Source organism: Lagopus leucura, unplaced genomic scaffold (genome assembly GCF_019238085.1).
Source record: "Lagopus leucura isolate 7727_CA_CO unplaced genomic scaffold, USGS_WTPT01 Super-Scaffold_100009, whole genome shotgun sequence".
Taxonomy (NCBI): Eukaryota; Metazoa; Chordata; class Aves; order Galliformes; family Phasianidae; genus Lagopus; species Lagopus leucura.
In genome coordinates this window covers 15,593,609-15,608,464 of record NW_024962266.1, presented here as the reverse complement: position 1 = coordinate 15,608,464, position 14,856 = coordinate 15,593,609, and the positions used below count along the sequence as shown (strand labels likewise).

General features: G+C 42.9%; 2 long non-coding RNA genes across 2 annotated transcripts; both read right to left on the bottom strand.

The window, feature by feature from the left end:
* Window positions 1-40: 40 nt before the first annotated feature.
* On the bottom strand, window positions 41-6,749 carry LOC122180980. The gene is made up of 3 exons (XR_006179284.1): window positions 6,537-6,749; window positions 692-800; window positions 41-283 (listed from the first exon to the last, which is right to left on the bottom strand). It is a non-coding gene; the product is annotated as an uncharacterized LOC122180980 (long non-coding RNA).
* A 217-nt stretch (window positions 6,750-6,966) lies between these two features.
* Window positions 6,967-9,671, bottom strand: LOC122181631. The gene is made up of 3 exons (XR_006179514.1): window positions 9,637-9,671; window positions 7,774-7,880; window positions 6,967-7,059 (listed from the first exon to the last, which is right to left on the bottom strand). It is a non-coding gene; the product is annotated as an uncharacterized LOC122181631 (long non-coding RNA).
* Between the last annotated feature and the right edge of the window lie 5,185 nt (window positions 9,672-14,856).

Below are 14,856 nucleotides of genomic sequence, written 5' to 3'. Positions count from 1 at the left end.
GTCGGGTGAGTTTTAAGGGCCCTACCAACCCAAGCCATTGTATAGTTTAATTATTAATGACATTTTAAGTCGAATCTTCCTAAAGAAAAAAATTGATTCAAATTTCTAGTCATGACCCCCTTGAGGCCCCGCAGCAGTGATCCCATCCCATACACATGCAGCACAGCAAAGCTCTGAAGGTCCGTCCAACCTCAGTCATGCAGTCGCAGAACCACAGGGGTGTGAAAGCACCTCTGGGCTATGACCCAGTCCTTCCTTGGGCCTGTTCTCCCATGTCTCTTGCCTGGGGAAACAAAAGAAAACTCAGCATCACTGTTCTTTTTCTGTGCAGCCTCGCACAGTATTTTCCTCGTGTTCCATATGGTTTAGATGTTAGTTTAAACACTTCCATGAGTCCTCTCTGCAGTAGGCACACAGGAAATGGCCCAGGGAAAAGCTGCCAACGGTTGGTCTATAAACACAGTTTGATCCATATCTTTGAAAATTGTTTCCATTCCAAGCAATGGTTACAAAGCACTTTTTCTTGTTGGCAGCTAGATTTTATTTTTTTAAAATCCCTATGCATCCTGTATTTGCCCAACAGAGGTGGCATTGATCTCTCACACACACACACAAAACCCCCACCAAAAACAAAACAAAAAAAACCAACCCCTGCAGATAAAATAACATTAAGGATCTGGCTGGAACTCACTTGAGCTAGTGCAGCAGGAGTCAAAGCCCAGCTTTTGTTTCCAGCTCAGCCCATTTTGTTCAGGAGCTGCAGAGCACACAGTGCAGAACGTGATTCGCTTCAGCAGGCCCTGTACAGAATGTGAAAGTGACTTCAGTGGGATGGGAACAGAGCTTGCACCAACTTGAAGAGCTCTCACTGGGACACTGACAAACATTCAGGACTGGTTAAATACAGTGTGACTATAAACAAATAGCAGGCTGCATTTTTCTGTACATGAAAAACGTTTTTAAGTTTGTTTTTTTTTTTCCCCCATCACCAGACTAAGATTTTGTTAATCAATAAAATCTCTGAGCACTCCAGTTACTGAAAACGTCTGCCTTCCTGATATCCAAATGGACCAAAGCAGCAGTTCCATGGAAACTTATTGGCCCCTGCTGCCACTAATGGCAGCATGCATTATCTCCATCCTGCAGAGCAGCTGAGCTTTGCATGCAGACACCACTCCAGCCATCCACATCTTTGTTACCCCCAGAGCTATTCTTGATAAGCCAGCTGAGGCACCCCAGTGGCTCCCAGGTTTGGAATACAGCTGTTTATCTTCTTACAAGGACAAACCAGAGCACTAATTCATTTATATTCTAGGCCTGAGTAGCCTGCTAGATTAAAGGCCAGACAAAAGCAAAGATGTTCATGACCAAACTGGCTCCACCACTGACTCCCTGGTCTCCAGCCCCATTTGAAGTTGGGGGTGCACTATTTAAAAGCAAGTTTTAGACTTCTAGAGCAGCCAAGTGTTTGGCTCAGACCGGTGACTCTCTCCTCAAGTACATCCTTGCCAAAAATCTCCTTAATTTAAAAAAATGCATTAAGAGGCAGCGCTGTTGAGATCCCATACCCAGCACAGGTTTTGGCTGGCAGCCACCAACTGCTGGATGCTCCCAGGAACACAAGCTCTGCCAGTCCATCCTGTGATGCTCTTGTACTGCCAGTAGTCTGCTTGTCCTGCTAAGCTAAATTTAAAATTAAACAGGAAAGAAATAAGAAGTGATTCAAATAAGTAGTGTGATGAAAATATTTCAGTTCATAGCTGAATTAGGCAGCTGGAACATTAATGGTTCTGCCTTCTGCACTTTATTCAAACAGCAGTGCGTCAGAAGCTCAAGCTCTTTTTTGTATCCTGCACTTAGTTTTTTGAGATGATGTTTGTCTTTTTAGGAAACACATGCTAACCTCCCAGTGAGCTTTCCAAAGCATGTCACTGAACTTCAGCACTGTCATTACCACCTCTGCAATCTTACAGCATGAGAGTGCTATTGCAGGATGCCAGTCCCCCTGAAGATATGCTAAAAATACCAAAGTATTTTGGCTAACAGGAAGCCAAGGCATCACCCACACAGTAAAAATAGTAGGTGTAATGACCATCATCACCATAGCCTTCTCCTAACATGGAGACAAAACCAACAGATCAGTGACATTCCACACGGGTTGAAGTGAATGTTAACACTGAAGACAAGAATGTCGTATGGTCAGGAAAAAGATAAACAAATTCAAATTTATGCTTTAAACATCAGAAGAGCCTCTTCAAAGGAACTTAAAATACTAAATAACCATTCTCTATTTTATACTATATGCTTCTGGCTGGGACCACATTTGTAAGTCACAAGAAAGAATTTTCCTGCTGGTTCTGCCCCAAGAAGAACAAAATTCTCAGCAGTGTGCTGTCACAAAGTCATTGCCATCATTCAGTTTCTCACAGTATTTGCATACTGGCCCAAACTTAGAAACTCATCTCCTAAGTAGCCATGAGCTGCATCCAAGAGCAGTATCTGTTGACACTGAGCAGGAGCACAGCACAGGCAGGCAGACCCTCAGCACTGCTGGGTGCACCTACCATAAATGCTGCTGTGTAGAGTGTCCTAAAATTGCTGCACATACAACATGTATTTAATTAAAAATCCTGCAAAACTCAATAAGTAAGGAAAATATCTTGAATGATTTCCAGTTCGGACTGGGAGAACACATTTAATGAACGTGTTCTGAGGAGAATCCCCTTTCTTGAAGTTCCTTTTTTTCCACTTCTACCATTAGAAATAGTAATTTTTATTCAATCAGCAGCCTCAGAACTCTGAATTCCAACTCTGAGTGAAGTGCAAAGGGTCCAAATGTTGTAAAAAGGAAAGCCAGTATTTAAGAAGAGAAGTGGAAAGTCCTTAAATTGGAACACAGATCCTTTTTAAGAACTTTGTATACTGTGTTGTGCTCAAAAATCTGTAGTTATAACCTCCAGTTTTAAGCAACCTATGCTGTTTCTGTAGGTTTTCACATCTTCAAAATAATTTTATCATTCAGAAAAAACAAACACCTTTGTATGTTTGCGTATGTAATTGCTTCATCATAGCTACTCTGTATGCTGCAAAGCCACAAAATGAGAAAGAAAAAAAGAGCCAGAGAAACCCCGTGGAGTTTTACGTATGAACCACTCTGTTCTGTCTCTCCACTGTGTGTGTAGCAAAGGGAGCAGACAATGCAGCTGGTAGTAAGAGGCGATGACATTGAAGCCTGTGCGTGTGTCAGTGTGCTCACATCCAGCTTGTTTGCAGAACAGAAGCACCACTTCACTAGGGTGACTGAAAACTAGAAAAGTAAATGAAGCCTGGGTTTGTTATTGTTCTTTTTGTTTTTTGGGTTTTTTTTTTCTTGCTTATTTCGTTGCATCTCTTGGAGTGTACCTACCAAGTGGAACAGAGAAAGAGCTGTGTTGCTCAGGAGAATAAAAGCTTTCCTCCTTAGACCAGCCACAGTGAAGCACATGTTTTGACCTGATGGGCTTTCTTGACTTGTAAAGAGCAATTCAGCAAAGATGAGTACTTCATCCCACTGGCTCAGGCAGGGAAATTCCCTCATTTGCAAACCTGCCAGGGTTGCTGCTTACCATCTGCTGACAGCTCGCTCCCAGCTCTCCTTCAGCACTATGATGACACAAAAGGCAGTCACACAGCAGCTTATGGGGAGGTACTGTGGCCAAGCTTCTTTTAATTCTTTGTGTCCCTTATAATGTTTGTTCTTCGGCTTCACCCTCAGTAGACACAACAGAATCCAAGAAAATTGAGGTGAAAAAAATACATTTATAAACTAATCTGTGCTCCCTTAATCACAAATCTTGTCTGCTCGCGTTCAGGCCAATCTAATTTTAAGTGTCTCTTCCTGTTAGAAGATGTTTCTAAACACGTAAACCTGGTGTTGGTCAGCTCTTCTGTCAGTCCTGGCTTACAGGATGTGCCAGTGTAGCATCTTGCCTGTGCTCTGCACCCCTTCACTGGTCACACTTGCAAGGCCTGAGCCATAACAACAGCTCAGTGTGCCCCTGCTATGGGCCACAAGCTCTTGCCTCCTGTCACTGATGTCATCGGCAGACATGGGCATCACACTTGGCCCAAACTCACCTCAATGTTTGACTTCTTTGGCTTTCCCCATGGCCGCTATCAAAAACGGCTCCCGAACTGGAAGTGCTGACAGCCACCCTGCCCCTCATCCAAAGCAGCAGGCATCCTATGGCATGAACGTAGCTGAAATGCCACCTTATCCTCCTTGAGGTGGAGTGTGCATTACAGCATGACACGTCAACAGGCACCACCAGACTGAGGGGTGGCTGTGAGGAAACACAGAGTTATCCCAAAAGCAGCAACCAGGAGGGGAAAATAAGATGTCAGTGACTGTTCTATGAAAAGCATTTATGGAAAAGGTGGTATGTAGGAATTATCTAAAATCACATAGTAACTACATAGTATATTGAATCTGTACTGAATAAGCCTCGTTAAGCCTGTGGTTAAGAGGTGGTGGTCACCATCAGACAGCAGTGCACACGTGCACGGCAGTACAGCTTACATCTGATCGCATGATATTCTTCTAAAATATGTGCATAGAAAGGGGCGTATGGAACTTCTGCTTGTGGCTGTGCAGTGAAACCCATGGCACGGCCCTGTGCAGGATCTTTTCCCACCCCGCACTGCTTGTGGCAGTCCTGCAGGAGGAGGTGGCCCTGGGCACCTGCACACTGACTGCCGGTCCATCCTGCATGGCTCCCTCCCACATTCCAAGAACATTACCAGGACAATAAGATAGATATTTAAATGTAATCTAATCTGTCAAATAATTTTAAAACAATTTGTTTTGAAATATTTTCTGAGTGGGAGCGGAAAGTCTACGTATCTCAGGTAATTTCAGGTACACAGAAAGGCTTCCGTGCTTCCTGTAGCTGGCCTGCATGGTACCATTTGGAGGAGGTTTGGTATTGAGAAGTGTGAGCTATTGAAAATATTCAAAATATTTACATTCTTTAGTGGATAGAAGCACTACTTTATCCTAATCTCCTCTCTAATTGCTCCTGTCTCCAGCCATGGCACAGCCTCACCTGGTAACCCCTGCAGCTCCACAGCACAGAACAACAGTGCCCATTCTGACAGTGAATAGTTACTAGATTACATCCATACTGCATATTAGATTATTCCTTATTTAATCTTTCTCCATCCTCTCTTCTTATCACAAAAACCTTGTTGCCTAAATCCCATATTCTTCTGCAGAATAAAGACCTAGCAACACATAAAAGTCCAAGAATATAAAATAAGACTTCCAAGCTTTTTATGTTTATCTGTATGATCTGAAAATGTTTGATCTTGTTTTTTAATCTGTTATTGGGCAAGTTTAACTTTGTCTGTTTCCAAGCACTGGTTTTATGCTCTGAAACATCATGTGCAAGGTCATCTTCAGTGTTCTCCTAGCTTTGCCAAATTCCCCTGTTTATATAGAAAAAAAGCAAAGCTAAACAGGATATGTAAGTACAAAAACAGAATTTGCATGGGAGGGACAAGGACAAAGGGAAGTCTGAAACTAAAATTACTCTACCTCGCTTTTTTAAATGATGTCTCCAAGGTGACAGAAAGCCCTTCATTGGGAGGTTTCTCATTTGTCTTGAACAGTTGCCAGGGTTTTGATCTCATTTTTACTTTTGAAGACCTGAAGTTACCTCCCTTCTCCTCAAAATAAAAACCCACAACCAAACCAAACAAAACAGATTTCAACTACATAGAGGCTTCTATCTTCATGAACAACAACAAAGAAAGATCAGGTCTCACTGCAAAGCTGCCAGTTTTAGCATCATTTGGAATAGGACTCCACCCAGCACATTCTAACCACGTGTGCTGTCTATCAGGCATCATGGCTGTGGTTCCTGCTCAGACCCCATTACATCAGCAGCCCACCTGAGCTGCCATGCTGCCATATAGGCAGGGCTCTGTCTGGGCAGTGGCTGGCAGGTCAGAACCTGCAGGCCTGGAAAGGGAAAGTGGGCTACACACACAGACACACGCACACTCTGTCCCCACACCGACAGTGCATTTCAGCCACGCTGGAGCACTACAGGTGGCCAACCACAGCTTCAGCACATCAAAACCATTAGCACCATGTGTTTGGATTCAAAGCTCTCTTTGGCTAAGTACCTGGTTCTTCTTCAATCATAAAAACGATGAGGTTCAATTTCTTCCAGCTTCCTCCTACCTACATCCTGCTCTCGCAGAGAACACTCTAAAATCTGACTTGGAGCCACCTTCCCCCTCTGCTTGTCTTCTGAAACACAGCAAGTGAAGCAGTGCTCTAAACCTGTCCTCTAAACCTCATTTTCCTTTCTGCACAGTAATGAGGGCCCTTAGGTATTCACCTGCTCTACCCAAACAATCTCAGAGAACTATACTCTCACCTTTCCCTCTTTTCTCTCTCTTTCCTTCCTTATCCTCACTTACTAAGTCACATCTGAGTTGCTGACCACTTTTGGGATGAGTACCAGGACAGGGTTCCACAGAAGACTTACTTGCTCAAAGTAGGGCCACCCCAGCTCTACACCTCAGGCCCACTACGCGTTTCTTTGGCCCTAGAAGGGCTCAGCCAGGGATGCTGCCCACATCCTGGGTTCTGTCACCGCAGAGCAGAATTCTGTCCATCCCGCTGCCAGTTCTAGATGCAAAGTGCAGTACTGCCTCTTCCCCCAGGACTAGACAGGGTCTTCTGTCCCGTTCATCAGGGCAAGCTGTACTTCTGCTACAGGACACAGCTTCAGTATCATTATCAATAGTCATGACAACCAGTTTAAGTGATTTAAAGACCAGTGTCAGAATGGAGACAGGCTTACAAGAGCTGATTGCTTTGATTCAGTGTGCACAAGCAGATGTGTTGTCATACTGGCTGTCCTGAGAAGTATAACAGCCGGAAGTGAAAGACTGCTTACCAAGAGGCACATCCTTTGCTTCTGATAGACATGATCCCATGGCTTCCACCACTCAGTGGCACAACTGCTTAGAGTGAGACACAGATGTTGCTTCCAGACATCGGGGTCTCTAAAAGGAACGGTTGGTTCTCAGTTTTCACCATTAAGAAGTCATCAAATTGTAGTCATTAGAGACAGGATGTTGCTGCCAGGCAAGGCAGTCAGCACCCAAGTAAGTACTGACTTCTTGTGCACAGGCAGAAGCAGCAGTGACTCCAGTTGCTGCTGTGTGAGTCCTCTCTGCAAGAGGCTGAAATGGAGTGCACCAAGCACAGGATGCTAATGTACCCTCACTCTCCCCATCTGTCCACTGTCTCAGATAACATAAAATATATCAGGTCTCTCTGCTTCTGTGATGCAGGGTATTCCCTCAGAAACCTCTTGGCAAATCCATTGTCATTTGCCAAGTCATGCCAGCAAGAAGTATTTAGGAAGCTAACCAGCAAAGGCACACAGCTCATCAAATAAAAGATGAGCGATAGATTTTTACTTGTCTGATTCCACTTTAAAGCAAGGAGTGCTGGGTGATTTGTCTAACGAGGACACTGAGCGTGGCCTCTGTATTTCTGTATGAAAAATACCTCCTTACTCTGCTTGGAAATAGGAGACACAAAAGGGAAGCTCCAAAGGTCAGCAGGGGTGAGCCTCCCAGTAACCCACAGCCACAATAATGAAAACCTATGTATCTCAGGCACTTTTAGGATGTCTATCATGCTGGCTTGCACTCTCCCTGCCCGATTTGCATACAAAATGGATATTTTGGAAACACACTCATAAACATTACCTGAAATAATTTTTCTTTGCCTGCCAGCAAAGAGCATCTGGAAATGATCAATCTCTCTCTTCACCTTGCCGAAATGTCCTCAGGGAGAAATTCATCTTTTAAGACAACTGCATGGCAAAGAAAAAGTTTTTGCAAGCTTGCTAGATTCAAATTTGCTACAAGTTTGCCTGAGAAGAAAGCACTGGGAGGGGAAAGGGATCCATTCTTTCAAGGCGTAATAAAAACACAAATCACTTTCCTTACTCTACTGTTAGATATGTAACAAGGCCTCAGCCACTATCACAAACCAGGTGCTCAGTGCCATAGTCCTGTCAGTGAGTTCACATATCATTTGCTTCATATACAGCTGGTTTTCCATGGCCTGTAGTGGGATGCACACATAGCTAAGCTTCAAATATAAACTGCTGCAGCAGTGAATGGCAAGTCTAACAAGAAATGCTACTAGACTGGCTACAATGGATAAGCAAGGATAAGTGCTTAAACTTACTGTAGTTTTCACTCTCCACCAACCCCCATGCTTAACATAAGAACCATTAACATGGAAAAAAACCACACAAAAACAACTTGAGACAAGGAAAAAGCTAAGTTTAGAAGGCAGTGTTGGCACACTACCAAAAGCATAAAGCTTGGACTCAATCTGAATACAGTTGCATTTGCCTCAGCAAAGCTTATTTTGGCCAGTGAGGTGTGTCCTGCAGATGCTGCTGTCCACGCAGCAGGCCGTGGTAACAGGAGCTTACTGGCTGAGGTTAGTAGTGCACTTTTGAGGTGACTCTCCCCACTGCCTTGGCAGCACGTGCTTTGGTTTTCAGAGTGCATCACCTGCATTCCTTCTGGATGAAGCCCAAAGCAGAAGATGCACTCCAGGAGTGCCTTTAATGCACTCCAGCTGTGGCAGGTTGGTGGGCAAAGCAGAGTTAGCCTGCGGTGTGCTTTCACATTACAGACATTGTCTTACTGTGCCAAACGACTTACTAATGTAAATGTAGCCGCAGATTGAAAAGGATCCGGTAGCATGATATCAGAAATAGAATTAAAGTGATTATACCACAAATAGCTTCCCAACAACCCTATAGCATTGACTAGGAGGATCAGGAGGATCTGCTTGTTCTGCAGTAAGAACAGAAGAGCTGCTTATTTAACAAATAAAACTCATATGCAGTGTAACTGTGGAAAATCAAGACTTTCTGAAATGAATTAGCAAGTACTAGGAGAGACAGTTTTTCCCTACAGCTTTTATTTCTGGTCCTTAATGCTTGAGTATGATATAAAAAGCACCAATGGAAAATGCTATAGAGTTACTTAGGAATCAGTTCTATCTGTTACTAAATGTGATAGCTTTTCAGGAGGATTTCTGTGAAATCATGCATTATGAAAACGTGTGGGACATTTGTAGAAAGGGAGGGAAAAAAAAAACAAAAAACAGAAACCAAGGTCTGCATAACATTCTCTGTGTAAAAATGACTGCTCTGAGTTCCCCCATGTTGCCTGCTGAAGGCTGAATTTCAGAGCACTCAGCGACACACCTGTGTCACATCCAGCAGCAGACCATGTAGGCATGCATGGAGCTATAGGGAGTACATTCAAGTCATGGTGACCTTTGCCTTTAAGCACATCTCATCACATTAGGTGTTTCCACAGCAAACAAAATAATTAACTTCCAGCTTTGTATGGAGCCAAAAATCCTGTGAAAAGTTAAATGAGGTCTTTAATTAAAAACCTAAGCACATGCAGTTTGTCAGTTCTTAGGACCTCCTCCTCTTGTCTTGTATAATGGCAATTTCTCTTCATTCTTTTTGCAGACTTGAGGAAGAAAAAAGGTTGCTTTTAAGGGCTACTCTGTAAGTAAATTGTAGGACCTACCTGCACTCAGTTCTGGCTACTTCTCCAGGTACAGCAGCATTGCAGTCCTCAGCAGAAGCCTGCTCCAAGGGAACATGGATACTATGCATTACTAGGCTGTTTTGACTACAAAAAATGCCCTCGGGAGCTGTATCTTTTGCTAAAGTTCGTCGTTGACCTTAGAATCTTTATTTGACATAGGAATTACAATTTATTTGGCTATGTTACAACTAGAGAACTGAGAAAAACCTGAGATAAATCATGTTTGATAATTCCAAATGTCATCCTCAGCCATTTACACCTGTGCTTATGTATAGGAGTCCCCACTCTGTAAATAAGTCCATAAGCCACAGAGTTACTTCAGTGGGTTTTATGCCTCCCAAAATGGAAAAGAAAGGTGTTACCTTTCTTGTTCCTCTGCATGTTTGTGCTGATTCCTGCCAAATCATTAATCTACTAACTTGACTGAAAGAGGTGACAGCGTTCACTGCATTGCTGTCTTCCAGGGAAGCACTTTTCCAGCACAGACTCCCATGGGAAATGGGGCAGGTGGACTGGGTGACCTACCGGTGCCAGCCTTATTTCTGCAAGTTCTATGAAAGAAGGAAAAAAAAAAAAAAAGATGTGAAACTTCTGCTTAAAATTCAAGTTACAAACATGCCTGTTTTTCTTTGAAAAGCAAGAAGCTTATGGCAGTGTGGAAAAATCAGGTGAGTCGAACTTTTCAAAGCCAGTTCTGCCTCACTTTCTTACCTCCAAGTAACAGGCCATCTTTTTCTGCCTTTCTTTTCTTCTTTTTCTCTTTTCTTCTTTAATTAAAACATAGAGAAAGAGAACAACAAAACCTGAAACTAGCAGGTTGGTTCTGTGCGGTCTATGGAATAAAGTAGTGCTGCTCCTTAAAGCAGCTACGATGCCAGCAGCTAGCAAAAGCTCCCTCTACTGGGTAGGTACCTATATAGATACTTAGAAAAATAGAAGTATGTAAGATGCAAGCAGTATTTTATTACTATGTCAGAGATCATGGCAACGTGACTTATTTAAACTGCCACAGAGATACAGCATATTTACAGGCAGGTGGTGATGCACCAAGGTCCTGTGAGAACACAGCAGTTACAAGTCACTAATAGCAAGCAAACTTCAGAGCTTATACAAAAGCCAGCGTTCCTAGCTATTACACAGCATGCCTGCAAACAAGCTTTTGCTATCAGGCACGCTGATGTTATAACTATGTTAAATTACCAGTCTTTGAAACATTTCAGATATATATAAAGCTCTCAGTCACACAAGATGCAATTCTATTGACTCATCAAGGCATGTCAGAAAATTTTCAACAACACTGCCAGAAAATTTTAACAGTGGCCCACATTCTGCCTCCCAAAAGAAAAGCTCACAGTTGCTTTTGCTTTGAGCCTGCTGCTGGGCGGTGTAGTTTGTTTGGTTTGTTTTGAGGAGAGGATTAACATCCTCTGGTAAGTCCTGTGGTTTCACTTCCTCTCCCCGTTACTATTTCCCAGAATTACTCTGTGTCAATCCATATACAGGGATGAAGAAGGTGGGAGAAGTTTAAGCAAAGGGAAGGGAAATCAGTGTTTGCCCCCAAGAACAGCTCGTGCTGTTAGAAAGCAGCAAAGCACAGAACAGTCATGCTGTTGCTCACAGCCACAGCAGAGCAAAGGTGTGATTAATCTTTTGAAAGCTATCAAGATGAAAGCATTCTAAAGATGAAGGGCACTTCATCTTCTAAATGAAGAGCGCTGATAAAGGTATTTGATAAGGTCCAAAAATGCTTATCTCCATTCACTGAATTCATTGCATTCTTTTGTCAATCCAGCCCCACAGGTCCCAGCTTCCCTGAAAATTCCAAATTTTTCATAGTGCCCTGAAGAAAATACTTCAAAGGAACCAGCAACAAAAAAACCATTCCAATCTGTGGTGCAACTACCCTTTCCAAGACCAACTGATCTAAGCCCACATCTACTGAGGACACAAATTCAGCAGGCTCCAATGAATACCTGTTGTTTCCTTTGACTGGTGATACCTCAGAGACTTAAAAGAAGAACTAGCTCACTAGAATCCCCATTCCTCTGTTATTCCCACTATTTCTTGGTTTCTCGTTATAGGACTTAACTAGCTTTGACAAAAGAATTCACTGCTACCAAAAGGTTTGAATCAAGATTCATTCACTAAGATTCCCATGTCTCACTGGAAGCTTCCTGAACAACCAAACCATTTGTTTGACATTTCTGTTGGTAATTTTCTGTATTTTGCCAATCACCTACTGTACAGAAATGCTGCTTTTGTTTCAGTCTTCAAGTTTTGACCAACCCACAGAATGCCTAGCTGCTCTCTGCCTCTCATTGCATCACGTTTTAAGCCTGACCTTAGCCAGAAAACATTGCTGGCAGGATTGGAGTTATATTCTTACTAAGGTGCCTCCCTTTGCTAAGAGATTTTCTGAACATATCCCATTTGGAATTTTAAGGAGTCTGTTTATCTGTAACATCAAGCTGCTACATTCTTTCAACACACTGCTCCATTCCCACATTAAACCCACACCCAAACTGCCTGTGTCAGTATTAAACTTATTTATATTGAGTGGCCCAAGCTAAAACAAATGGTCACAGGAGCCTTTTAAGCAAAAGAAAACCCAAGTTGTATCCTGCTGGTGAGTGAAAGCATTACACCTTTTCATCCAAATTCTGCCTCGATTTTGCAAGATGAGCAAACTGGCAAATGAGCTTCCTGTCATCAGAGAAAGAGCAGCCAGCCTCACACAGCTCCCATTTCCTCTCCTTCACTGATTACAGGATTGAGATAAACGTCTCTGTAGAACACACTGCATTTCACAGGATTCAATTTCACACTGGCAGCCTGAAGCTTATCACAAAGCATTTGTAAATGAATCAGTTCTTCGATAGCGTTGGCATGCATGGAGCTTCCACATAGGAACACCAAGCAGCCTAGCAGGGTGATGCCTTGCAGCAATCTCTCCATCAGCACTTCTCAGAGGAAGCATTGCCTGCCATGGGGGCCATTATCTGAAACAGCTGTAGTTTTATACTGACTTGAAATTTTTTTCCCCAGATCACCTTGCCTTTCCTGGAAATCTATATTGTGTAGCTGCTATTATGCCAGCATCTAGAGGCAGCACAATGTGTTCATTGCAAACAAATTGCCTTCCAGCCACCAGTTTTCTACTCTTGACAAATCTTTTTTTTAGAGAATTCAGATCAAGCTTGTAGGGATTCTTACTGCCTTTTTTTTTTTTTTTTTTTTATACCCCCATTACACACAATGATCATCATTACATTTGATTCATCATAAAAACAGTGCAAGTGCTGAGTTAGTAACAGGCTGATTTTCAAAGCCAATATTCCACATGTGTAAGCGGAGGTGTATGTTCCCTGTCACTGTTTCCTCTTGAAAGACAATCCAGGACAAACTGTTCTCTAGGCAGACATTTTTGAGCTGAGCTATCAGTTTAAGTTCAGTAAGCACTCACTCATGCATTTCCCAGATCCCATTGCACAGAGGAGGCAAATTTTCTCTATTAGCAGCCCAAACCTCACTTTGCCCTTCAGCTTCTCATCTTTTCTCTTCAGCTTCTGAAACAAACTCTCATTGCTCATTTCTTCACACTTACCTCACCTCCTTGTTTTAAGCACTACATCATTACCATTTTCATCCTGCTTTGGGAATCAGCATCACTCCTACTCATCCAAAAAGAGCACTGAGAAGAGCCTCTTTTTCCACTGCACGTGTTGGATGCACTCCTATAATCACAAGGCTGTGACAGCCTCCCTGGAATACGGACATCTTTGAGGAACCTGAACAGCAGCTGGTAACTTTGCAGCCTCACAGTTCTTTGTATCATTGATAATTCATTTGTAATTTTGACCTGGAAGTCCAACCCCAGATGAGGATTATAATTTAGTTTACCACCATTTTTTCTTAGAAGCGTTGTAGAGTATCTGAGTAAAACTTTACTAATTCTCACAAAAATCAGTGAGCTTTCTCTTCTTTTCTTCCTCTCCTGGCTACCAGTGGTGTTCTATCCAGCCCAACCCAGCTGCTCCAACCAGCCTCTTTGTACCAGATACACACGCCATGCTTTTCTCCCTCCAGAGCTCAGTAAGTACCACACTATCAAAGCTTGCCACTAGAAACAGAGCTCTCAACGGAAGCTTTCTGGGCTGTAGCCCCACAGACTGAACTTCCAAATGCCTCTCATTCTTCTGAATTTCAGAGCCATAATTTGCCTTTAGGACCTTGGCCATGCCTGGGAGGTCTGCAGTTCCCTTTACAACTCACTGAGGATACAAAATTTCCTTTAGACAATCTCAGTTACTCAGAAAAAACAGACATATTGTTGTCTCTGAGCACAGAAAGGTCAGTCCCCTCTCTGCTCTGGGCTTCTTTGTAGGGTCTGCCTGCTTCATGAGCAGCAATGCTAGAACTTCCCTAGACTCAAGCACCTCTACCAAAAAAACTTATCCACCAAAAGAATCGGTTCATCTGGGTACCTCCACTTCAGACGGGCTTTCTTGTTTCAGATGTCCTAAGAAGACAGATAGTTGTCTTTGCCATGGTCCTTGTTTACAATGAGGTTTCCCTAAGCGCCTAAATAACACAATTAATCATTCTTCTCTCTGATTAGACATGCTGCTTTTCTCCTTGGAAACTGAGTATCTGACAATGTTAGCTTCAAGACAACCGGACACCAAGTATATTGTATTATCTGAAAACAAAAGGAGTGATTAGCATGCTAACTTCCTGAGCTGCCTCGCAGAAAGGCAGGGCACACAATACGAGGACAAAAGCCTTCTTGGCCATGGCCATTGTGGGAATGCGACCTATTTCCAGAGCTAGTGACATTAACCTTCAGCTGTAACACACTTCGAGCAGCACTTCAGCAGCAGAGAGGCTTACTGCTGTGAGTCTTGAATTAGGCAGTCCACTGAATCCCACACCTCATGTCAAATCCCTCAAATTTCAGCCATCTGCTGAATTCTCAGCAATATCAGAGATATCAGAAGATACAGAGAACTGACCAGAGGGAGCATTTTCATTCAGAGACACTGACTTCAATACATCAGCAAAACTATAATTCCTTTCTCTGTAAAAAGAGCTCAAACCATTTGATCTTAAACAGTAGCTCATGACAACTGCAATCTGAAGTAGATGACTGAAGCTGCATATACTCACTAACCACAAATACACTTTTCTATGCTTAGGTTA